Source organism: Heterocephalus glaber, unplaced genomic scaffold, assembly GCF_053883595.1.
Source record: "Heterocephalus glaber isolate CG9 unplaced genomic scaffold, H.glaber_assembly_v1.0 deba00001564, whole genome shotgun sequence".
Classification (NCBI taxonomy): Eukaryota; Metazoa; Chordata; class Mammalia; order Rodentia; family Bathyergidae; genus Heterocephalus; species Heterocephalus glaber.
The window spans coordinates 14,329,753-14,356,636 of NW_028258351.1; the positions used below are offsets into that span (position 1 = coordinate 14,329,753).

The 26,884-nt window shown below is 42.7% G+C and overlaps 1 pseudogene across 1 annotated transcript; it reads right to left on the minus strand.

The window, feature by feature from the left end:
• Positions 1 to 4,306: 4,306 nt before the first annotated feature.
• LOC101709557 (E3 ubiquitin-protein ligase makorin-1-like) lies at positions 4,307 to 21,706 on the minus strand (annotated as a pseudogene). The gene is made up of 5 exons (XR_015443187.1): positions 21,137 to 21,706; positions 10,941 to 13,689; positions 6,937 to 7,988; positions 6,816 to 6,880; positions 4,307 to 6,715 (listed from the first exon to the last, which is right to left on the minus strand). The product of XR_015443187.1 is annotated as an E3 ubiquitin-protein ligase makorin-1-like (transcript).
• Positions 21,707 to 26,884: the final 5,178 nt, after the last annotated feature.

The following is a 26,884-nucleotide window of genomic DNA, read 5'->3' on the forward strand; positions in this document are numbered from 1 at the left end:
CCAGGCTGTCATTAAATCAGCCATTCTGCTGTCCTTGCCAGTGGGCCTAGCATCAGCTTGCTCAGCTGAAAGAGCCTGCTCTCTTCTGTAGTCTCAGCTTTTCTCCCTCTCCATATGACTTCTTTTCATACTCTCTCTAGCAGAATAGCCACACTTACACATTGGTTCAACATTTCCAAAAAGGTGAAAATGGAAACTGCTAGACTTCTTTAAGCTTAGTTTCAGGACTGGCACTTTCACCATGTTCTTCGGGTTAAAGCAAATTAAAGGATCAGTCTGGATTCAAGGAGAAGGGACTGTGCCAATGTACCTTCCAATATTCAAAGCCATTGTTCATTGTGCCACCAATGTAACATTGTACCACCAATATAACATACTACCACAGAACATCTTAGTCTGTTGGTAGTGATTTTGGTAATCCCTTTCCACATTTTGTATGTGTGTGGTACTGGAGATAGAAAGAAGCCTCACACATGCTAAGAACCACTCTACCTCAGAACTATACCCCTAGTGCCATGGTACTAGCTTTTATTTTTTGGTTTTTTTGGTACTGGGGATTGAACTCGGGTCCTTGCACTTGCACAGCAGGCAGCGAAACCACTGAGCTAAATCCCCAGCCCTGTGCACCTTCTACATACACTGCAGCAAAGATAGCGAAGTTGTTAAATTAGTCAATTAAATCCTTTGCTTCTTCTTTTTTTTTTTTTGGTGCTGGGGATCAAACTTGGGCCCTTCTGCTTGTGAGGCAAGCGGCTGAACCACTGAGCTAAATTCCAGGCCTTGCTTCTTTTTTTTTTTTTTCTTTTTATTGTTGGTTTGTTTGTTTGTTTTTTTGGTACCAGGGATCAAACTCAGGACCTTGTGCTTGCCAGGCAGGCACTATGTTGCTGAGCTACATCCCTGGCCCCTTGTGTATTTTTGGGGGGTACTGGGGATTGAACTCGGGACCTTGCACTTGCAAGACAGGTGGCAGAACCACTGAGCTAAATCCCCAGCCCCCCCCCCTTGTTTGTTTTTTGAGACAGGGTCAAGCTATATTGCCTGGCTAGCCTAAAACCCGTAGGTTCAAGTGATCCTTCTGCCTCAGCCTCCTGAGTAGCTGGAACTACAGGCATGCACCACAGTGCCCAGCTGTTTATGTATGCTTTAAAAGCAAGTGTTCTGTGAACCTCTGGTATAGAAACACTTTTATAGATAAACTTCTTGAGCTCCAGAATAGCTTATATGTGCAAAGCTATTGCCCTAACCAGTTTTGATTCCCTGGGTGGAAGCCTTGTGTCTTATTGTCATTGCACTCATCTCAGGTAGCTACTTCAGAGACAGTTTGATAAGTACATCTGCACTGAATCAATATTAGACTGGCATTAAATGACAATGCTGGGGGGTATAACTCAATGGTAGATTACTTATCTAGCCTGCAAGTGGCCCTGGCTTTGATCCCCAGTACTTCCAAAAGATAAAAATAAAAAAGGCAATGTTCCTGTCCCCATTTCAATACCCTTATCACACTAGTGCTATTGGCCATAGTCCCAAGGCCAGGGCCCTCCCTTTGCTCCCAGCTTTGACTGCTATAGTGCACAAGGGGACAAGCAGGGGAAATGCCAGCCCTATTGTTTATGCTGGGCAAAAGCCTCAGGAAATGTGGCCCCAGGGTAAGCAAGATGAGGGATCTAGTGTCATCTAGCTGGGTTACCCCTTTGAGCCTGTTTCCCCACCTGAGAATCCCAGCATTAGTCACATCTTCATCCAAAGGACAGCATGAGGCCAAAAAAGAGCAATGAATGAGCTCTGGCATTGCCAGAAAGGGATTCTGGTAGCTGACGTGTTATTGCTCCTGAGCAAGGCCCTCTACCTCTGCTGCCAGAGTCCCAAGGGTGAAACCTGTGTCCCAACCAAGGAGAAGCAGTTCAATCGCACAGCCATTGACTGTACATTCAACCACCACCTACTGTGAGCCTACCAGACCCAGGCACTAGGGTCTCAGAGATGAGAGCCAGATCTGCTCTCAAAGAGCCCATGAAAGGAACACAGTTTGAATCCTTTGTTCAAACTGAGGAAAAAACAATTTAGCAAACAAATCCGGATTAGAAAAGGACACCAGTGAGTAAACTGAGCCCTATGGCTCAGGCTTTAAGGGAGGGGGCGGGGCGCAGACGACAGAAACGTCGTGGGGCGGGGCCCAGCGGCGGCCTGTGGGATTCCGGTGCCCCTCGGGTTCCCACGACCCCGCACCCGCGATCCTCCAGGGGAAACCCACTTTGGACCCTGCAAGCCCAGAATTCCGTCCTCTTTGACCTCAGTTTCCCCCAGCCCCGGGCCCACTCTGTTCTTGATGTTCCTGTGCGTCCCGATTCCCCAATCCTTTCTGTCGCCGCTTTCCCCGGAACCTTTCCGCACGCGGAGAGTGGGACGTCCATGGGGGCCCTGGCTGGGCGGTCTCTCCGGCGGCCACCTGCCCCTCGCCCACCGCGCACCGGATTCCAGGCAGCGGCTGCCCTCGCAGCGCAGGGCTCGGCCCCAGTCCGGCCCTGCGCCCTCCCTGCGCCCTCCCTGCGCCCTCCCTGCGCCCTCCCTGCGCCCTCCCTGCGCGCGCCCTGCAGCCGCGGCCACTCGCTTTCTTGGCCTCCTCTTGGGACAACGGCCACCTGCAGGCTGAATGCCCCCGGAAGACGATCTAACTCATGAGAAGGCCTTCCAAGGGCCCGGAACCGAGTGAGCGCACAGTGAATGATAGATACTGCTGCTTTTTCCCGAAATCAGCTCCAGAGACCTGCTCACTCTGTTGTGCATGGTCAAGGTGTTTACTCTGTGTGAGGAGCGGGAGTCCCCAAAGTGTTTGTGCTTAACAAATTGTCGAATACTAACAATAAATAGCTCATCTGAGTGTTTACTATGGGCCCAGACCTGAGATTTTACAGGCTTTATCTCTTCTAATCTGCAGAACCACTGATAAGATAGAGACTGTTATTGCCCCATTTGAGTGATGAGGCAACTAAACTTAAGAAAGGTGAAGAATTCTGCAGAAGGGCTTGCAGCCAGAAAGTGGCAGAATCAGATCTTGAGATGATTTGTCTCTCTGGTACCCATTCACCATTAAGTATACTTTTATCCCCAGCACCTTTGCAGAATTAGGTCCTCAAATTACTTCTAGGAACCGAGCTAGGTCAGGAGACTGGGCAGGAGGATCAAAACAAGTCCAAGGTCAACCTGGGGAGCTTAGTAAGACCCTGTTTCAAAACAAGTTGGTCTGGGGATGTAGTTCAGTGGTAGAGTGCTTGCATGACATGTGTGAAACCCTGAGTTTGATTCTCAGGACTACCAAAAAATATTATTTCCAGGGTGTGTGTGGGCGGGGGGAGTCTTGAGGGTCAATGGATTTTAGCCCTGAAAGAGTAGAGGGCAAGCATACACATTGAGTGTTTTGTTTGCTTTCATATACTCCCATTTTTAAACATCTTTTTCTTTTTTTTTTTCTGGTACTGGGGATCAAACTTAGGACCTTGCCTTTCAAGGCAGGCACAGCACCACTGAGCTAAATCCCCAGCTAAAACATCTTTTTTATTTTTTTATTTTTTTTAAACTAAGAAGACGTTTATTTGAAGGCAGAGTAAAGGGGGAAGAGAGAGGCAATAGACAGTTACCCATTGGAAAGTGAAACACTGGGCTCTTCACAGCACCTTTCACTGGGCCGCTCCCTGTGTGGGCTGCTGAGGTCTGATTTGCTCCCTGGCTGTCTCTCAAAACATCTTTTTTATTGTTAAGATAATTTGAACTAGATGTACTAATTGTTTTTATTTTTATTAGTACATCTTTGCAGTACTTAGTGATTACATTCATCATGGGGTGGGCCAGGGATTTTGCTCAGTGGTGCCCAGCCTGCCTCAAAAGCACCAGGTCCTCAGTTTGATCCCCACTACCAGAAAAAAAAAATCGTGGGGAGTTGGTACATGTAATAACACATCTTTTTTTGTTTGTTTGTTTTGTTTTGTTTTGGTACCGGGGATTGAACCTTGCACTTTGGAGGCAGCCAGTGGAACCACTGAGCTAAATCCCTGGCCCAGTTTTCTTTTGTTTTTTGAGACAGGTTCTTGCTATGTAGTTCAGACTGGCCTCAAACTCATTATGTAGCCCAGGCTGGCCTCAAATTCGAGGTGATCCTCCTGCCTCAGCCTCCCAAGTGCTGGGATTACAGGTGTGCACTACCACACCCAGTTGTAATAACACTTAATTCTTTTTATACCCCTTTCCCCTCCCCTCTCCTGCTTCCCTCCCTCTCTTGGTTCCTTTCACATTTGTGAAAAATCTATCTTCCTGTTTTGCTTTGTTATAATTAAATTTATCTTTAATTGAGATAAAATTTGACATGAAATTCACCAGTTGGCCTTTTTTAAAGTGTGCAGTTTAGTAGTTTTAAAATATATTCACAATGTTGTGCAAACATCACATGAACACTTTTTTTGGGGGTACTGGGGATCAAACTCGGAACCTTGTGCTTACAAGGCAGGTGATGGAAACACTGAGCTAAATCCCTGGCCCTAAGAACACTTTCATTACCCCAAAAAAGAACTCCCATACTCCTTAGCAGTTACTCCTCATCTCTTCCTCCCCCTACCCTTAGCTAACCAATAAACTCTTTTTAGCAGTGCTCAGATCCAGGCCCTTGTCCATTCTAAGCACACACTCTGTCACTGAGCTACATCTCTAATCTACTCAATTAACTTTGTGTATATAGAGTTGCCTATTCTGAACACTTGACATTAATGGAATTATATAATATGCGGCCTTTTGTGTTTCACCATGTTGTAATATGTATCAGTATTTCCTTCCTTTTTACAGAATAGTCTTCCATTGTATGGATGTACATACCACATTTTATTTCTCTGTTCATCAACTGATGAACATTTGTATTGTTTGCATTTTTGGTTATTATGAATGCTACAGAACTATTCCTGCAAACACCTGTCTTGGCTATATAGCTAGGAATGAAATTGCAGGGTTGTATGCTGTATTAACTTTCTTGTCACTGTTATATAATACCTGAGAAAATCAGCTTAAAGGAAGAATGTTAATTTTGACTCACAGTTTCGGAAGTGTCAGTCTATGGTATCTGCTTCCATTGCTGTATTCTGTATTCCGTAGCACAAGGAATGGCACAAGGGCATGGCAGAATAAAGCTGCTCACATCAAGGCAGTCAGTAAGCAGAGTGAGCTGGAGAGGAAGGGGCTGGGAACAAAATACACCCTTCAAAGCCATACCCCCAGTGACTTGCTTCTTCCAACTAGACTCCACTTCCTAATAAGCTCATTGAGCTATGAATTCATTAATGGATTTATCCATTGATGAAGTTAGAGTCCTCATGATCCATCTGGTTCCAAAAAGTACCCTCTCTGAATATTGCTGCAGTAGAGACCAAGCCCCTGAGCCCTGGAGGACATAGCAACATAGCACCTCCAAACCCTGACATAGTGTAACTGTGTTTAACTTTCTAAGGTTAATGGCTGCACCATCTTACATTTGGATCAGCAGTACATAAGTGTTCCCATTTTTATCAAGTAATGTACATAGATAAAAACAAAAAGGCCACAGATTCATGACAAAACACAACTGTCCTTTACCCATCCTCCAGGACCAACCAATTTCAACTCTCTGAAATGTTTTTTTCTTGTTTTCTTCCACTTTTCTAAATAGTATGCACATGCTACTATGTCATAGTTCATCAATTTTAGGTATTATGGTGACTTCCATTACTCTGTTTTCTTTCTTGTACAACCCTATGCCATGGGTCTTGCTGGGCCTGTCCTCATTGCTCCTCTGGGTTTCTCCAGTTTCCATGGTGCAGAGCTTTTCCTTTCATATCACGCATCCTCATTTTGCTAAAATGTATCCTCCAGGAGTGTCCTAGGACTGAGTGCTGGGGAAGTAAAACATCAGAGCACTTGCATGTCTCTATACTACCTTTACATAGTTATTTAGGATAAATATAAACATCATGTTCCCCCATAAGTTTTAAATTCAAAACTTCATAGTGATCTAATATTCAATGTCTTCAGTAGAAGCCAATGTACCACTCTGATGTTTTCCCCCCATTTCTGGGGATGGGACCCAGGAGACTTTCTATCACTGACCTACTTCCCCAGCCCATTTTACTTTGTGACAGGATCTTGCTACAAGTGTGTGCCACCATGTTCAGCTATACTGGTTCTTTTTTTTTTCTAACTTGAAGATTTGTTTTTGTAACTTTTTGCAACCAAGAAAATGACACAGTCTTGGGGAAGTGGGGTGGGGTAGGACCCGGTAAGTGGTCACGACAGCACCTGGAGTTGAGGCCTGAGTAGGAGAGCAACTCACTGCCATACGGCACAGGGGACATCTACTGTTTGAGGCTCGGTAGGCCGATCCCAGGCCATGCAAAGCCGGTAGAGGTCCAAGTCACAAAAGTCTTCCAACTTATCGTGAAACAAGTCCCACTCGTTGTCAGTGTCAGTCAGTTCATTGCCCCCACTTGCAGCCAAAAGCATAAGCAACATCTTATCCAGCTCAAAGGTGACAGCCTCTTCTTCATCATTGTCAAAGGGGCTTCTGTTCTCTCTTTCCTCAGTGAGCTCCCAGAAGTGGTTCCTCTGTTGGACCCAGTATCTGCTTGATGTTCCCACTTTCTGTCTCTGTGGCTCCTCTTTAAGTCATCAGGGTTCCCATGCTTGTAAAAACAGTTTCCTCCAAGGGCTGGGGAATTAGCTCAGTGGTTCCGGCACCTGCTTTGCAAGTGCAAGGTCCCAAGTTCAATCCCCTATACCAAAAAAAAAAATTTAGTAACAGTTTCCTCCAAATGGGCAGCTCCCATGGCCTTCATCAAAATACCTGCATGCCTTTGCTCATTGCCTCCTTGTATTTCTGAATGAGTTTCTGCTTCTCTTTCTCCTCCACCCAGCACTCACTTGGAATGACAAATGTAGATGTGATCTGGCATTCAGCCCAGAACTTTATGATCTTGTTCTCAAAATGCTTAGCACTCCTCCACTTTCGAATACACTTGAGACACCAGGTATGGTCTCAGCTGGAGAGGATGCCGAAGCGGCGCTCACTGGGGTTGGCTTTCTCGTACCCCATGCAGATGCCACACACCATGTCCTTGCTGCACTGCACCGAAAAGGACAGCTCCATGTCCTTCTCGTGGGCCTCGATGCAAGATTTTATTTGCTGGGACCTCTGGACTGTATCCACCAGGAGCTGGACCTGCAGCCCGCACATGTCCCAGGTGTCACCACACGCAGTTCTCCCACAGCGCTTAGGGGCAGAGCTGCTTCTCGGTCTCCACGTAGCCAGCTCCTCAGACTCTGCCTTGGGCACTGATCCCTGCACCAGGACCTTTGTGCAGGCAGGGGCGGCGTGGTCACAGTAGGGCTGGCTGGGCAGAACTCAATGGCATTCACCCAGTCCTCTGACCCTGTACTGTACCTAGGGCGGGGAATTTGCATTTCTGGACTCAGCCTCGCCTGTATTCATCTCCCTGAGAGCTTCAGCGACGGAGGAGGAACTCGAGGCAGCGGCAAGGGGTGCTTTTGCAGTTAGATCTATAGCTACTGCTTCTTCCTGTTTCAATGGCTTGCGGTGCTCATATCTGTAGCCATCTCCATACACGCAGTACTCTTGCTGGAAATAATTGCATAGTATACCGTAGGGATTGTCCGAGAGGTGTCCTGCGAGTAACGACAGTTATCTCCTTCCTTACAAACCCTGTGCATGAAGTACCTTGCTTCCCCACTCAGGAACATGTTGTTTTCACTGCTGCTGCTCCTGCTGTGCCCAGGAGACAACGGAGCTCTCAAAGTCCCACCAGCCTTTTGCTTCTTCCCAGGTTCTGGAGCAACTTGCTTTCCCCTCTTCAATCACTTGGCAGCTCCACTGTCAGAATTGTTGTCTGGGGCCAAGGATTTAGCTCAGTGGTTCCGGTGCCTGCCTTGCAAGCGCAAGGTCCCGAGTTCAATCCCTGGTACCGAAAAATAAATAAATAAATAAGAAGAATTGCTGTCTGAAGGAAGAAGTCCCTTGTCCCTAGGCACTGACCCTCCTCTGAGGTCCACAGCCTACTTACTGCTCCTGATTCTTGATGCTTTGACCTGTTTTTCCTTTTTTCTTCTTGTTGAAAGCTCTTAGGCTCTTTATATTTGGAGGGCTGAAATTTTATGACAAACATGTACATCATTTCTTTGTTTCGTTGTGCTAAGCTTTTGATGACTTAATTTTTTGAGACAGGGTCTTGCTATATAGTTCAGCTGGCCTCAAACTCATGGTGACCCTCCTGCCTCAGCCTCCTGAATGCTGGGATCACACGTGTGCACCAACACACCCAGTTGAGTGACTTTATTTTTTTGGGGGGTGTACTGCAAATTGAACCAAGAGGCTTCACACTGAGCTATATCCTCAGTCTTTTTAAAAATTCATATTTTGAGTCACCATCTTACTAAATTGCCAAGTTGCCCAGACTGGGCTCAAATTTAGGATCCTCCTGCCTCAGCCTTATATAGGTATGCACCATCACACTGGACTCAGTGACCTCTTTTTATCTGGAAACTCAAATCCTACCAATCTGGGAAATTTTCCTGTAGTATTTTCTGTGATAACTTAAAGAGGTTTTCATTACTGAGGCTTACAGAATAATCTAAACAAGCTCCTTTATAATAAATATCCAGCAAACACTTCTGGATGTTTCTATATTTTGTGTTTTATTTCCCAATGAAAATTACTTTAAAAAAGTAAAAAACAGCGCCACTAATGGTGGTGCATGCCTGTAATCCCAGCACTTGGGAGGCTGAGGCAGGAAGATTGCCATGAGTTTGAAGCCAGCCTGGGCTACACAGTGAGTTCAAGGTCAGCTTGAACTACATAGTGAGACCCTATCTCAAAAAAAAAAAAAAAAAAAAAGAAAGAAAGAAAGAAAGAAAAGAAAAAAAAACAAAACAAAAAAGAAAATAATTTCTTTGTGTTTTTCTGATTATAAAGGTAATAAGGGCTGGAAGTATAATTCAACAATAGACCATTTGCCTAGCATGTTTGAAGCCCTAGGTTCCATCCCCACAACTACAACAAAGGAGTACATAAAAACATAAATAAATAAATAGGTAGATAAAACACACATATGTAGAGAATACCAGAAACTGAGATTTAACATGCTCTTGTGTGTATGGGTGGGTGCTGGGGAGCAAACCCAAGGCCTCATGCATGTTAGACAAACACCCTCAGGCCCTAACATCCTATTAAAAGTTACTTTTTTTTAGCTGGGCATGGTGGTACACACCAGTAAGTCCAGCTACTTGGGAGGCTGAATTAAAAGGATAGCACATTTGAGGCCAGTTTGGCCAATTTAGTGAGACCCTGTCTCATAAAATAAAAGGGGCTAGGGAAGTAATTCAGTGACAGACTGCTTGCCTAGCATGTGTGAAGCCCTGTGTTCAATATCCAGGACCACAAAAAAGTATTTATTTGTTTGTTTGTTTTAGGTTTCAATGAGAGAATATACAATAATAAAGACATAAAAATCACTTATCCTTTTTAATAGCTGTATAGTAGTCCCTGGAGAAGATAGGCTGTACCATTGTATAAGTTACAAGGTCTCTTTTGCAAGCAGCTATTTTCAGTTTCTCTATCCTGTAAATAATGCTGGAATGGATGTTTTATACACTTGCCTACTACAATTTAAAGGGTTTCCTTATCTCTGCTTCCCTGGGGGAAGGCAGAAGAAGTAGGGAGAGGGTCAGTGGAATATGGGATTCAATTTGTCCCAGTGGAGGAGCCGTTGGGAAGGTGTGTGAAACTACCTGGAGATGACCTTGGCCTGAACTTGACAGAAGTACAGAGCAGCAGCTCTCAAATCTCAATGTACATGTCACCTGGGGAACTTGTTAAACAGAAGATTTCCAAGCCACACCCTGGAGAGTCTGAGTCAGTCTGGGGAGGGGTCTGAGAATGTGGGTTTTTTTTTAACAAGCAGGACCTCAGATTCTGATTGAGGTGCCTTCTGTGATGGAGCTGTACTGTCAAAGTGGATCACACTTGGAGAAACATGGACTTGGTAGAGGGAGGTAAATGACACTGTTCACCCAAGAAACCAAAAATACCCTGGAGGAGTGATAAGGAAAAAAATTAATTAGGTGTCTTCAGTAATCCCAGGGGACGAGTCTGAGTCTTTGGTGTGCTTTGGTTTGGAGCTAAACTAGCAACATGGCCTTTGTTCAAGACCTTTTGCCAAGCGGGTCTGATAGACACACTGAAAGACCTCATGTCCCCTAAATCAGCATTTCCTGTCCTCCCTTGTGCTCAGTGTTATTTGGTTAGGAATCAGGAGTATATAGAAACACCTCAGCGCATTCACTGGGCCATCTAAAAGGCCTTGGGCTCTGGCTGGGAAAGGTAAAAGTTGCCCAAGGGTCCCCAGCAGAGATACCCAAGGTAAGTGATGCTGCTGGCAGGTGGGAGGATGACAGCAGTCTTCAGGAGGGTGTGGTGCAACAGGAACATGTATGGGGCCAAAATTGGTCCAACTACTCTGAAAAATAGTTTGACCCAGTAATTTCACTTCAAGGTATCCATACCAGAGAGAATCTTACACATGGGCTCCACAAACCCTAAACATCCAGGATACTCTTAGCGGCATTGATTAAACTGTAAAAATCTATAAAGAATCCAAATGCCCTCGGATAGGTGAATACATTATAGTATATTCCCATAATGGAATACCATGCATGGGTAAAAAAATTGAATGAACTATACATACATCACATAGATCAGTCATAGAAATATAATGAATAAAAAAGTAATTTATAGGATAAGTACATGTTTGTTAAAATAAGAGAGCCAGCATAATGGAGCAACTTATCGTATGGAGATCTAGATGTAGAAAAATATAAAGAAAAGCAAAAGAATCCCAGGCTGTGGCACATACCTGAATCCCAGTTACTCTGGAAACTGAAGCAGCAGGATCCCAAATTCAAGGCCAGCCTGGGCAATTTAGCAAGATCCTGTCTCAAAAAATAAAAAGGGCTGGGGATAAAGCTCAATGGTAGAGCACTTGCCTACCATATGCCAGGCCCAGAAAAAGAAGAGGAAAAGGAGCAAAAGATTGTGGAACAAATTCAGAATTGTAGTCATCTCTGGGCTGGGGATTTAGTTCAGTGGTTTTGCTGCCTGCTGCACAAGCGCAAGGACCCGAGTTCAATCCCCGGTACCAAAAAAATCAATTCTACCAGAATTGTAGTCATCACCAGGGAAGGCAAGAGACAAGAGCAGTGGTAGTGTTCTGGTTGTTAATGTGGGTGGTAGGTTCCCAGATGTTTCTTTTACTTCGCATATAATTGACAGATATATAATGTGAATTCTTTTGACTATATAAAATATTCAAATATGTAAAAATCAGAGTGGGGTGTTCTGGTGTATACCTATAATCCCAGCACTCAGGAGACTGAGGCAGGAGGATGGCCATGAGTTCAAGCTCAGTCTGGGATCCATGGTGAGTTCGAGGCCTGGGCTGTGTAGTGAGATCCTCTCTCAAACAACAACGAAAAAAACAACAAAAGTCAGACAGATGAAATTCCTGATAGTCTCAAGGCTACTTCATACTCTGTACTTCATTTCTCCTCTAATAGTCACTAGCGACCAGGAAGTAAGATGTTAGGCCTGAAGCGCCCAGTGGAAGCTTAAAAATTCAACTTCATCTCCACCATCTCCTCCTCTCATAGACAGTACCTGTCTAAGTCATGGCCTCATTTCCCACCAAACTGATTGAATGTTTAGCTCATATGGCATTTTTCTCAGATGTCATTAGGACTATGCATGGAGCATTGTTTTCTGAACAAGAAAGACATCCCAATACCCATACTTTTTTTTTTTTTTTGCTATACTGAGGATTGAACCCAGGTCTTGCACATGTTAGGCAAGTGGTCTACTACTAAGCTATATTCCCCCAGTACACCTCTTTTCTTATCCTGATATCTCCAAAGCATCTCAGCACCCACTTTTTTCCATCTACCAGCCTCATATGTGGCTGGGCCTCCAGACTTTCTTCTATATCCCAGATGATGAGCCTCCTTCTGCTTGCCTTGTGAACTTAGCAGCTGGTCCAGGGCTCTTCTATTTCCTAATAGAAAGCAGCTGGCCCATATTTCCTAGTCCAAAGACCAAGGGCTGGGGATTAACCTCTCTAGCACTGTATTCATGAACCCCTACTTCAATCCCTAGCATTGCAAAAAGCACAAAATAACATAAAAAATAGTATGACAGTTCACCAACTAGTAGAAATCTTGCTTGCTCTGTATCATGAATTACCTGGTAAGATAGGGGCAGCAAGAGTTGACACTGCTTAGCTGGGTGACACATGCCTGTGTTACCAGTTCTTGGGAGACTGAGGCAGAGGGGTCACAAGTTCAACACTACTCTCCCTTCCTTCTTTCCCCCTTTCCTTCCTTCCTTTCTTCCTTTCTTTCTTTCATTCTTTCTGTTTTTGTGGTGCTGGGGATTAAACCCAGGGCCTTGGGCAAGCTAGGCAAGCACTCTACCACTGAGTTACACTCTCAGCCCTACACTATTCTTTAAAAGTTTTAAAGAAATAAAACATTTTAAATTTTTTTTTTTTGGTACCGGGGATCGAACTCGGGTCCTTGCGTTTGCGCAGCAGGCAGTGAAACCACTGAGCTAAATCCCTGGCCCAAACATTTTAAATTTCAATGTTACTTTTTCCTTCTTTCTTTCTTTCTTTCTTTCTTTCTTTCTTTCTTTCTTTCTTTCTTTTTAGACAGGGTCTCACTATGTAGTTCAGGCTGGCCTTGAACTCACTAGGTACCCTAGGTTGGCCTCAAACTTGTGGTGATCCTCCTGCCTCAGCCGCCTGAATATTGAGATTACAGGCATGTGTCACCACACTCTGGCAATATTTCTTCATTTTAAAATTATAGTGTATTAAATAATTATTAGCTTTACACTGTTTTGTTTTTCATTTTCCTATATATTTACAACTGTCATTGCTGGGACAAAATACCCAACACCCACAAGTTGAAAGAGGAAAGGTTTATTATAGCTCACAGTCACCTGGCTCCAAAGCAGGGCAGTATAGCAGAGGAGCATCACAGAGGAGAAACGGTCCACAGCAGAGCAAGTGGTAAGCAGCAGTAGCAGCAGCAAAGCAGCAAAAGAAGCAGCAAGACTCCCCTACCCTTTTATCTCATCCAGGCTACCTGCCTTTTGGGTGGAGCCACCAACATCCAGGGTGAGGCTTCGCATTACTCACACCCAGAACTATGATAAACCAATTAGTGGTCTAATCCAGTGCCACACACCCTTAATCCCAGTATCACACCCTTAATTCACATTTATACACCCTAGATCCAGCCACCTCCAAAAAGCTCCACCTATGACCTCATGAAGCTTTGGGGGGACATCTAAATACAAGCCATAACAACAACTAAAAGGTTGCAAAGCAACCATCCATTTTCTCGTTGATTGCTAAGATTGCTTTGCATGGTTTCAGCTTACACAGTCATTTTTACAGTCCTGCATCACCATACAAAACAAAGACAGCTGGTTAAGCAGTTTCTAGAAGGCTGTTGTCTTCACATCTAATGCTGGTGCTTGAAGTCCAAGGGCAGGCAGTTGCAAAGTAGAGTGAGGATAAACTGGAATTCACAAGCATGAGCCAGAGCCTGTGAGGACAGACGAAAGCCCATATAAGTTCTTGTTGCCTTTAACATTGATAGTGTGGGTGACTTGGAGGAGGCAGGGTTCTCCTGACCAACATCTGGTGCAGGAGTCAGAGAAGCTATAGAAAGATTCACTGGGAGGGGAAGCAGTGACATGCACACCCACTGTCTCATGCCAACGAAGTGAGACAGAAGTAACTCATGACATGTGTCGGCTATAAAAGGGCTGCTGCCTCACCTCCACTCTCCAAATTCCCCACAGGAATCTCTGTTGTGGCGCATGCTAAATCGGAAACACCCAGGAGAGGGAATTCTGGGAGACATACTTCAGCCTAGCCAAGGTGATGTATTACAAACCCACCGTGTTTATTATGAAATTGAATGGTTTGCATTTGGCTCTGGAGTCAGATTTCCCAGGTTTGAATTGCAGCTCCTGTATTTCAAGGTGTGTCTAAGATAAGTTTCTCAGTCTTTCTGTGCCCCAACTGGCTTCTTTACAAAGTGAAGATACATTAGTAGTGTTTACATTTAGGCAAGGGGCCGGGGATTTAGTTCAGTGGTTCTGGCACCTGCCTCGAAAGAGCAAGGTCCGGAGTTTGATCCCTGGTACCAAAAACCAAAAAAGATTACCACTGGGCCGGGGATTTACCTCAGTGGTTTCGCCACCTGCTGCGCAGGCCCAAGGACCCGAGTTCGATCCCCGGTACCAAAAAAAAAAAAGATTACCATTTATGTGGTTCATTGGAGGTTTGAATGAGATGATACATATAAAATATTAATATATTATTGATAGATTATCAATAAGACTTAGCCTGTTGGAACAGTTTGATAAACATCAGCTATTATTAGTTATATGATCTTGGAAAAGTCATTTAATCTTTCTGGTCCTCAGTTTTTTCAGGCAGGGATAATTTCTTTGGCCTATTTCACAGATGTATATTGAGGACCAAATGACATGCATAACATGAAATAGATGATTTTTTTTTTTTGGTACTGGAGATTGAACTTGGGACCTTGTGCTTGAGAAGCAGGCGTGGTGCGACTGAGCCAAATCCCCGGTCCTGAAATAGATGATTTTATCAATAATATATCACCATTTCATCACAGTGGTGAAGGTGTTGATCAGTGTTCTTATTCATCTGGCCTCCAGATTGATACCTACTTGGGCCGGGGATTTAGCTCAGTGGTGCCACTGCCTGCCCCATAAATGTAAGGACCAGAGTTTGATCCCTGGTACCAAAAAAAAAAAATGCCAGATTGATACCTACCCTAGTGACTAACCTAAAGTCAGCTTTTCATTTTCAGGAAAGTGATTTTTCAAATGTACTGTATTATTATGCCAATAAGGGAAACTGGGTACATACTACGTGGCATTCTTTTTTGTGTGTGTGTGGTAACAGAGGTCAAACTCAGGACCTTGTGCTTGGCAAGGCAGTCACCAGTGAGCTAAATCCCCACCCCCTATGTGGCATTCTTTATAATATTTTTATAAGTTTTGGGCTGTGGTTTTAGCTCTGTGGCACCATGACTGCTTTGCAAGTGCAAGGTCCTAAATTCAATCCCTGACACCAAAAAAAAAATTTTTTTTTTAAATAATTTTGTGTAGGTATAAAACTGCTCAAAAATATTTTTTTTCTCAAGACAGGGTCTTGCTATGTAGTTCAGGCTGGTCTTGAACTCGCTATGTAGCCCAGGTTGGTTTTGAATTTGCTGCCATCCTCCTGCCTCAGCCTCCCGTGTGCTGGGATTACAGACATGCACCATCACACCCGGCTCAAAATTTTAAAAAATTTAATCTAGAGAAACAAAAAAGGATATAGTCATCAAACACACTGCCAGCTCCACTCCCAAACTCACTGATTCAGTAGGTCTGTCGTGGGTCCTGACAATTTGCATTTCTGACAAGCAATGAAGAAAAGGTGGAAAGGGATTAGAGGGTCACACTTTGAGAACGGAATTCAGACTCTACAGGTTTCTTGACTTTTCCACGAACAAAGCCTCCCATTCATCAGGGCCATCTTTCTTGGCTCACCTTGTCCATGACATCACCCAACAATTACCTACCAGGTAAGAATGAGATAACTGATGACTGAGAGCCACGAGAGGGACAGAGTTAAACAGGGCCTGGAAAATCCCTTTGATTCTCCTCCTCCTTTTCTCCAGTCTCTTCAAAGCATGGAAAAAACCATGACTTAAGAAATACACACACATACATATTTAAATAGGTGTACTTTAAATATATAATGTATATGTATGTATATGCATAACTTTCATTATTAAAAAATACATGCTATGGAGGAAAATCAGAAAAAATAGAAAGAAGAAAAAATAATTACCCACAGCTCTCCAAAGACAACCATTTAATATTGTATTGTCTTTACTTTCCAAATTTTATTTCTACTACAGAATATGTTTTGAAGTTTTTTCTTTTAAACACTGTTGCTGTATAAACAGCATGTATTTTTAAAAATTAGGACATCCCTTTTTATATTCTTCTTTTCACTTAACATTAAATCATAAACATCTTCATGCTGTTATGTCATATTTATACGCATTAAAGACATAATATTCAACTGTTCTCTTGTATACTCCAGTTTTTCCAAATTTTCAAATAGTACATACAGTTGCTTGTACTCAGATATGGAAAAATACAACTTCATTTTTCTCTAACTGAACTAAATTTACTTCTTAAGCCTCAGATCAGAAGCAAAAAAAATGTCATTTCCAGGTTAATTCCAGTAATAATCGAATTCTGTGCTTTTCCCAGTTCTTTACCTCTCTCTTGCTGAGGGAATTATGTAACTGTCATGGAGCAGTAACGGGGGAGAGGACAGCCTCTTCTTGGTTTTTGTTTGCTTTGTTCTGTGTGACTTCTTTTCTAGGTGGGAGATGAGCCATCCTGCCCTCAGCTGGGATGGAAGGGAGTGGAAATTCAGCAGTGGGAGTGATGTATGAATAGGAGCTGGGAAGGGATTCTTCTCCATGCTCACAATCTGCCATTGTATCCCCTCCTCTCTCAGTCATAAGATCCCCATCTCTCTACAGCAGTAGGGTGTACAAGCTTCTAGAATCTGTTCTGATCTCAAGCCTAGACAGGCTCCACTGCTATGTCTGCTCCATATCTGCACCATCCTGGTGGGAGATTTTCTATGAGGCTTGCTTCTTGCCTAGGCTTTGCCCAGAAATCAAGGTCTTTTCAATCCCCAACCACAGGGCACTTATTGACCTTCAGATGGGCTAGCTACACAGTTCCTGCTCCTTTGTTTCCTTTTCAAACTCTCCACCTGTCTTCCTTCTCTAATAGGGTTATTAGTCTAACTTTGTGCTGCTGTAGCAGAAAACCTGATATTGATGTATTGGTCAGATTTCCTGTGCTAGGACAAAATACCCAATTTTTTTTTGGTACTGGGCATCGAACTCAGGACCTTGCACTTGCAAGGCAGGTGGCGGGATACCCAGTATTTGTAACTGAAAGGAGGAAAGGTTTATTCAGTTCACAGTTTCAGAGGTTTTAGTCCATGGTTAGCTGGTTCCATGGTTGTGGGTAAAAGGTAAGGCAAACATCATGGCTGAAGGGCATGGTAGAGCAAAGCCACTTGTTTTATGATGGTCAGAAAGTACAGCACAGGGGAACAGTGCTAGCAAGTTATATAGCCTCCAAAGACACACCCTCAGTGAACCACATCCAACTGGACCCCAACTCTTACATTCAGCTATGAATATCAGTGGGCTTAAACTTGTGAACCTCCTGCCTCAGCTTCCCAGAGTGTTGGCATTACAGGCATGTTCCACCATGTGTGTCATCTTATAAGGAACCTGTGATAATGAACCCCATTTCCATAATAATGGCATTATTTCATTCTGAGGGTGGAGATTTCATGGCCTAATCACCTTTTAAAGGTGATGCCTTGGGGCCAGGAATTTAGCTCAGTGGTTCCGGCGACTGCCTCAAAAGCACAAGGTCCCGAGTTTGATCTCCAGTACCAAAAAAAAAAAGATGATGCCTTGCCAGATGTGGTGACTCACACCTGTAATCCCAGCACTCCAGAGGCTGAGGCAAGAGGATCACTGTGACTTCGAGGCCAGCCTGGGCTCCATAGTGAGTTCAAGGCCAGCCTAAACTACTCAGTAAGATCCTGTTTCAAAACAGAAAAAAAAAATCATGCCTGTAATCCCAGGATCTAGGAGACCAAGACAGGAGGATTGCAAAATTTGAGCTCAGCCTGGACAACTGAGCATCTTATCAAGACCCTGTCTCAAAATAAAAAACAATAAAAAGGCTAGGAATGTAACTCAGTGCCAAGGTCCTGGGTTTAATCCTCACTACAAGAAAAACAAATCTTACCTCACGTTTTGGTTTAAATCTAAAATGTCCCAGGGCTGGGGATTTAGCTCAGTGGTGTCACCACCTGCCTTACAAGCACAAGGGCCTGAGTTCAATCCCTGGTACAAAAAAAAAAATCTAAAATGTGCCCCCAAAGCCTCATGTATTGAGAGTTGGGGCTGTTAGAAGATGAGTGGATTCATCTGCTGATGAGATAGTGATTTGATGGCATTATTGGGAGGAAATGGAAAGAGGAGATGGGGCCTCCTTTAAAGGGGTAGATCATGGGACCCTGACCTTGATGAGCTATTTCTGGCTCCTGTCCCCTTCCTTTCAGATCCTCTTCTCTCTCTCTCTCTCTGCCTCCTCACTGCCATGAGATGAGCAGCTTTCCTCCACCACACCCTTCTGCCACCCTCCTGGCTCCACCTGTTTGCCTTGGAACCAGCAGCTGAGCATGGACTGAAACTTCTGAAACCATAAGCCAAAATAAATCAGTCCTCTTTTAAATTGCTTATGTCAGGTATTTTGTCACAGTGACGGAACGGTGACTAACATACCTCTCGGCACTGCTGCCTTGAGGATGGTTTCCAACACATAAACTTCAAGGGACACAGAGCACACCAATATCTTGTCTGGAGTAGGGGTAGAGAATATTATTTGTGGCTATCATGTCTCTTCCTGAATCTTTCCATCTGCACTTGAATATACAGCTTGTGAGTTTAAAAGCTGAGGTACTCTTTACTTTGTTCTTTGGTTCTGTTCTAGCAACTCTTCACTAGGTGAGTCTAAGCTTCCCAACCCCAAAAGAGGAAGAGTCGGTTTAGATTTGAAGGGATTTTGAGAAAGGGAAAGAACGTACTATCATGTCAAATGATTGTTCTGCTTCATCAGTAATGCTGCAGAAGTATTTGGGCACAATTATCACCAATGACCTTTGATGGGGTGGGGCAGGGAGCTGTGTCTGCTGTCACTGATGTCACTGAGAAAGGTGAAGTGAAATTCTGGAGGCTGAGGGTAGAGAGAGTGCTATGAGCAGGTGGCTCACATTCCTAAGAGGAGAAGACTGCAGACTGATGGCGTCTAAACAATGCTGGCACTGCCCAAGGAGCTGGAATAATCTCCTGCTCCTTCTCACTTGGTGGGCAAAGATGAAGAGAAGGCTCTGGTGTGATTAAGGGTGCCCTTTCTATTCTATTAGGGACAGAGTAATCATTGACCAAAGCAATTGGTTTACTAAAAAAGACCAAAAAAATCTATCGCCCATCAGTCCATCAGCATGAGTCCTTTATGTATGCATAATCTGGATATCCCCTCTGAGAATTTTCCCATAAGTGGAATTGCTAAATCAAAGGATAAAGCTTATATAATTTCTTCATTATTATTATTATTGTTATTAATTTTTTTTCAGTACCAGGGATCGAACTCAGGACCTTGCACTTGCTAGGCAGGCTCAGTGCCACTGAGTTACATTCCCAACCCAATTATTTTGGTTGTCTTTTTTTTTTTGGTACTGGGGATCGAACTCAGGACCTTGCACTTGCCAGGCAGGCAGGCACAGTGTCACTGAGCTAAATCCCCAGCCCTCAGCCACTGTCTTAACACAAAAATTTACCAAAGCTATTAACTCAGGTGATCAGGCATCAGACTCTGGCAATGGAGCATAAAATAATACAATCATTCTGGAAGGAAAGTTGTCAATATGTATTTTTTAAAAAGACTTTTAAAAATAAATAAATAAATAAATAAAAAGACTTTTACTGAGCCAGGGATTTAACTCAGTGATTCCGTTGCCTGCCTTGTGAGGGGAAGGACCCAAGTTTGATTCCCAGTACAAAAAAAAAAAAAAGACTTCTACCTATCACGTACACTTTTGGGAATTTATCTCAAGGAAATAATTGGGCAGATGTGTAAGGATATACATCTCCTCCAAAGAAACACATTTATAATAGTTAAAAACAGGACATGAACACATGATTTAAATAATTCGTAATAAATGATTGGAAAATTAAAAATAGTGCATCCATATGATAGACTATCATGCAATTGCTGAAAATGATGACAGAAGGCTGGGATGTAGATCAATGGTAAGAGTGCTGGCCCTGCACACACAAGACCCTGGGTTCATCTGCAGTGCTGAAGAGAATTAAATTGATAATGATAATAAGAATTGGTTAAGAAGAAAAAATATTCATGATATAGGCCTTGGTGGAAAAACCAGATTAGAAAAAAAAAAGTATATATATATATATATATATATATATATATATATGTAGTAATATCTCTTTAAACATATTTTTCATGAATGTATAAAATAAAAGACCAGGAGGAAGTATATGAATATGTTATCATTAGGTAGTGGGATTATGGTTGATTTCTTTTTTCTTAGTTTTCTGTTTTGTTTTTATTTTTTACTTTAGATTACATTACTGTTAAAATCAGGGGAAAATATTAAAAGATGGCATATATAATTAGGCTACTTGGAATAGAAGTCTATATATCTTAACTTACTTTAAAAAAATTCTTTTGGAGACAAGTCTCATTATGTATTTCAGAGTGGGCTTGAACTCACTATGCACCCCAGGTTGGCCTTAAACTTGAAGTGATCCTCCTGGCTCAGCCTCCTGAATGCTGGGATTACAGGCATGTGCCACCACACCTGGCTGAAAATTTTTTATTTTTAAAGTGACAGATAAAATTGTACGTACTTGTCACATACATATTGTTTTTCTGTATTCAATACTAAAAATCTATTTTCTAATCCCTTTATCATACATTGTTTCCAATCACATTGTGCAGCAAGTTAACAGACAAAAATAAGATACTCCAACAATATATACCTGCAACATAATGTTTTGGTATGTTGTATATTTTAATCTATTATTCATACCAAGATCTATCTTTACAGGCTAGCTAGCATGGTGGGACATGCCTATAATCCCAACACTTAGGAAGCTGAAGCAGGAGGATCTTGAGTTATAGAGCAGACTGGCTACATAGTGAGACTTTGTCTCAACAAAACAAAACAAAAAACTAGGCCCAGGGATTTAGCTGAGCAGCACTGTTCCTGCCTGGCAAGTGCTCCTGCCTAAGTTCAATTCCCAGTACCAGAGGGGGAAAAATTACCTTTACAGAAACAGAATCGTTGGTCTCCAGACATCCATTCTCAAGCCTTGCTCTTCTTTTGCAGGTAACTCCAGCACTCCCCATCACTTATTCTCCCTCTCTTCTTTTTTTTTTTTTTTTTGGTACCAGGGATCGAACTCAACGCGGGTCCTCACTTACCGGGCAGGCAGCTGGAACCCCTGAGCTAAATCCCCAGCCCTCCCCCTCCCTTCTTGCTACTTCTGTCAAACTATTATCTTTCCGCCAGGTTTCCTTAGTCAACCTTCTTTTAACAAATAAGCCTTGCCCCTTGTCTCTTGTGATGTCTTTCTCAGCATGGAAAATCTCTTAGAAGGTCCCTTAATGACCTTCACCACAGCGAGACTTGGAAACAGCTCCTGCCAGCTGTGAGGCACAGTATGGGAGGAGGGTGCCAGTCAATGTGGCACTTCTGGGACACTTAACAAAGTCTACTGCCAAATAGTCAGCTGGCCTGGGCCAACACTGGGCCTTGATAAGCGGCTGGGAAATTCTGATCTTCAACCCTTGGACTCCAGCCATGGGAGGACTCAGCAGAACTCAAAGTCCTGTGGCGAGCTTCTGACCTTAGATGTGCCAGCTCCTACCCTTACGTCTGGGAGTAAGTTTGGCAGTAAGTCAGGGACAAGTGGCAGGGGAGCCTCCTGTGAATATGCCAGGCATCAAATCTCTCAGGTGCAGTCTCTTTACCCCCCGAGGACATTTCCTGTCCCCTCTGATTTACTTCCCCAGTAAAACACTAGGGCTGACACCTTCTTGGTGACTTTGGAGCCCAGGCTTTTTTATAGGGTCTCAGAGCTGGAGTAATCATTAGAGGTTATCTATTCCAGCTCACATGCTTTATTGCACAGACAGGCCAAAAAACCTGCCCAACGATATTTATCTTATGATGCAATGAGTGTCACAGCCTGTTTCCTGAAATCTAGTTCAGAGCTCTTGCTTCAATATACTATTGTTTTCCTCCTTCACCTCTAGTTTTTGTTGTTGTTGTTGTTGTTTTGAGACAGGGTCTTTCTATGGAGTACAGGCTAGCCTCGAACTCACTAGGTAGTCCAGGCTGGCCTTGAGCTCATGGTGATTCTCCTATCTCAGCCTCCTGAGTGCTGGGATTACGGGCATGCGCCACCACACTTGGCTTCTATAGGGTATTTCGAGAGAGAACTGTCTCGTAATTTAGGCCATCTTACCCTCAAATTGTGACTGTAGTCATCCAAATTAAAAAACAAATCAGTCTATTCTATTTATTTCACAAATAGGAAACTAAGGCTCAGAGAGATCACCCATGGTCACTTGGCTGTCCAGGGCCAGAGCCCCGCCTCTTGTCTCACTCTTGGCTGTTTCCACTGTAGCCTGCTCAGACCCTCAGCTGAACAGGACTGGGAACATGTGGGAAGCAGGCTTAGGTTTGCAGGTACACAGACACTGGTAAACCTAGTAAGGTGGCAACTATTCTCTGCCACTCTTCTCTCTTTCTTTAAACTAAGTGTTCATATATTCAATACCTGAGAGGTGAGTGACTCAGCTTCTGTGGATGGTGGTGCTGAGGAATAAAGACCCCAGCCTAGGAAGAATGAAAGCGAGAGATAGAACCTGTGTGTGTGTGTGTGTGTGTGTGTGTGTGTGTATTTTAGGGGGCAAATTTGGCAGAGACCGAAGATATGTTGGAGATGATATTTTCCAAATAAAATATTGAGACTGTGATCTAATTCTTTCTTTCCTAAAACAACTTTATTTGAATCCAAGGAATTCCACTGGTTGTAACATTAGTACTTTTTAAGAATTTTTTTTTCATTTATGAAAAAACACCCCAAATTTCATAATCTAATAATAAGAGAATTGAAACAGTTTTTAGACTATGTATCGTGATTATGATGTTTTGTAGAGTTTCTTTTCTGGTCATGGCTATTTGGGGTTCTATATGGCTCTTGTCCTTGAATATTAAATACTTCCTCTAGATTTGGAATTATTTCTTCTATGATTTCAGTGAATAAATTTTTTATACATTTTAAATTATCTAATTTTTGTTTTGTCATATAATTCTGATGTTGGTTTTTTGGAGTATTTTTGTTTAATTTGAGTTATCTAGTAGCTGTTGGATCCAGTTTGTATGGTGTCTTGTTATTTTTTAGGGTATCATTGAGTTCATGATCTAGTATATCCACCTTGTCTTCTATTTTTGACACTCTGTCCTCACATTGGTCAAGTCTGCTTCCCACGTGTTTTGGTTTTTTGTTTGTTTTTGTTATTTTTTTGGTACCGGGGATCAAACTCAGGACCTTGCACTTGTGAGACAGGTGCAGTGCCACTGAGCTAAATCCCCAGCTACCCATGCTTTTAATTCAGCTTTTTATATCATTTATCTCTGCATGCCTTTTTTTTCATATTTTCTAATTCTTTCCTTATATGGTCATTCATGTCTTGTATTGTCTTGGTTAATTCAGTTAGTTTATTATTTGTTTCTTCTTTAAGCTTGTTGAATATTTTATTGGTAAAATCCTTTATCTGTTAAAGTCTTCTTCGAGCTTATTAAACATTTTATGCACTTGCTTATATGTTTCTTCTTTTATCTCTTCAAACATTTTGACCATTTGGTTTTTAGTTCTTTTTCTATAGCTTCCTCTACTTAGGTGTCCCTGAAATCAGCTTTTGGGAAATTAGGAGCTTTGGGGGGGCATCTTGTTACCTTGCTTTCTCATGTTTCTATTGTTTTTGCACTGTGGGTTGAAAATCAGTTAGGGTAGAGAAAAATCTGTCACTACTGTGGAGATAATTCTATCTCCTTGTGATGTGTCATTAGGGTTAGTTGTGTTTTGATATTTATAACCCTCTTCAACCTATTCAGCTTACTATTTGAGGGTCTCCTTAGTATCCAACCTTCAGGAGTGCTTTATACCTAACACCAATTACAGAGGAGAAAAGGAACTGCAGGAATGTTGACAATACAAAAACAAACCAGATATTGGCATATACAGGTAGTAGAAACCAATTTAAAATAACTATGACACCATTCACAATAGAAAAACAATCAGCAATAACAAAATCAAAAACATACCATAAGAACCAATAGTAGCTACAACTACACCATCCTTATTAACAGGAAAGAGATCCGCAATAATAATGCAAACAGAAATACATATCGAATACTGACATAAAGAAGTACCTACTAAAAGGAACAACTATACCACCATTAACAATAGAAAAAAACCCGTGGTGAATGTAAACATTGTATACTGCAAATATGTGCAAAACATAAGCTTTAAAAATATAGAAATATAAAAGAGTTCAACAATAATAGCACAGTCAATAACTAAAAGTTAAAAAATTTTGTGTGGGCAGACAGGACCTCCTCTGGGAGCTCGGGTTGGCATTCCAGACTGCTTCGTTCTTTTCTCTGTGTTGTCTTCAGTTTCTCTGTAGCTTCTCTGGTTTTCCTGTCTGCTCTTTCTTAATTCCAGGAGGTTTACTTCTTTTTTTCTTTGCTAGGTCGTTGTTTCCAGGTGTCTTGATTCCAGGTCTCACAGAAGCTATATTTTGTTGCTGGTCTTTACTCTCCGATTTTTAATCCTTCATTGTGTTTTTATTTTTTTATTTTTTTTTGGTACCGGGGATCGAACTCACGTCCTTGCACTTGCGCAGCAGGCAGCAAAACCACTGAGCTAAATCCCCACCCCCTTCATTGTGTTTTTAAATACTGAGTGTGATTCTGTTTTCTCACCTGCCTGATACACCTGTGTATCTTTTTTTTTTTTTTTTTGAGACATGGTCTCACTGTGCAGTTCAGGGTGCTCTTGAACTCACTATATAGCCCAGGTAGGCCTCACACTCATGGCTATCCTCTTGCCTCAGCCTCCCAAGTGCTGAGATTACAAGCATGTGCCATTATGTCTGGCCTACACCTGTGTATCTTGAAGAAGCACTTGTGATTTTGATATGACTTCTAACAGGATGGCTTTCCTCCTTGAGAATCATTAATGTAAAAGAATAATGGGGTGGAAAGATGTTCATGATATATATGAGAGAAAAAGGAAAGCACAAAGTTGCCAATAGTCTGATTCTCTGCTCCCCTGTTCCAATGTGTATGAACCTATAACCCTGATGTCTACTCAGGAGTTGTTATTATTCCTACCCCTGGCCAGTCATGATTTTCCTGATTATTTCACTACAATGACCCAAGCCTCTATTACATCCTTAAGAGCTCCTAAGGGCTGGGGATTTAACTCAGTGGTTTCACCGCTTGCTGCACAAGCACAAAGACCCGAGTTTGATCCCCGGTACCAAAAAAAAAAAAAAGAAAGAGATTGGACTGGGGATTTAGCTCAGTGGTTCCGGCGCCTGCCTCGGAAACGCAAGGTCCCGAGTTTGATCCCCAGTACCAAAAAAAAAAAAGAGCTCCTAAGATTTTTCCAGGGATTCATTGTTCTTCAGGATTCTCAGTCTTCACTCTGTAATTCCTATTCTGCTTCTCCAACTACTTCTGTTCCATGCTGGACCACTTCATTCCTTCATTTGCCAAAATACTATACCACAAACCTCAAGCCATATGTGCAGCATACTTCAGTGAAGAATTGAGGTACAGAATGATAACAACAGCTGGACATGGTGGTGCGCACCTATAATGCTTGCATTCTGAGGGGCTAAGGAAGGAAGATTGCAAGTTTGAGTCTAGCCTGGGCAACTTAGTGACTTTGTGAGAAGTTGTCTTAAAAAAAAACCTGAGGGGCTGGAGATTTAGCTCAGTGGTTCTGCCACCTGCCTTGAAAGCACAAGGTCCCAAGTTCGATCCCCAGTACCAAAAAAATCCCCCCAAAACAAAAAAACCTAAGAATGTAGTTCAGTGTAAAGTGCCGGGGTTCAACCCCTAGTACTTAAAAAAAAACACTCTACAGTCTGGAATATAGCTCAAAATTGAACATTAGATGTCACTGTCCTGAGTAATCACCAACCATTCTCCTGCTTTAAAACATCTCTTGATGTTCAGGTGTTTGGCACCTTCCCCCAGAGATTCCCACTAGTCTGTACAGAGGCTTTGTGCAAATTAGAAAAGTGTACCTGCTCTGAGAGGAGTTGATGGAGCATCCCCCTGAAAGAGCACATGGGCAACTGGAGAGTCTTTGTTCCATCTTACCTGGGCATCCACTACTCAGTTCCAACTAATCATAGCATTGCAGGAATGTGAGCCAGGGTTGGCAGGCCTTGCAGAAGAAGGAGAAGGAGACGGAAACAGAGGAGGAGGAGGAAGAGGAGGAGGAGGAGGAGAAGGGGAAGGAGAAGGGGAAGAGAAAAGTGAAGGGCAAGGAGAAAGAGAACATGAGGCAGAGGAGGAAGAGGGCCAGAAGCCTAGCTTCTAATTTTGAAATAATTAACTTCATTTGTTAGTAACTAACAGGCTAAACAAAGTATATCACTAAGTATTTACTGTGTGTTAGGAACTTTCCTAAGTACTTTGTAGATATTAATTATACCTATAAAGTAGTTACTATCATTATCTCCACTTTATAGATGAGGAAACTGAGGCGCAGAAGTGAAGTTGTACAAAGTTATATGGACAATAAGCAGCAGAGCAGGATTTTAACTCGAGTCTGGCTCTAGAGATTATACTCCTAATTATCATGCCTTACTGCAAGTATCTCAATTTCTCCCAAGCATTGCAAATTTTTGATCTGCGTTAAAGACTAATGGAACTTTCTGAAATGTTTTGTATCTACACTGTCCAACATGGTAGCCACTAGC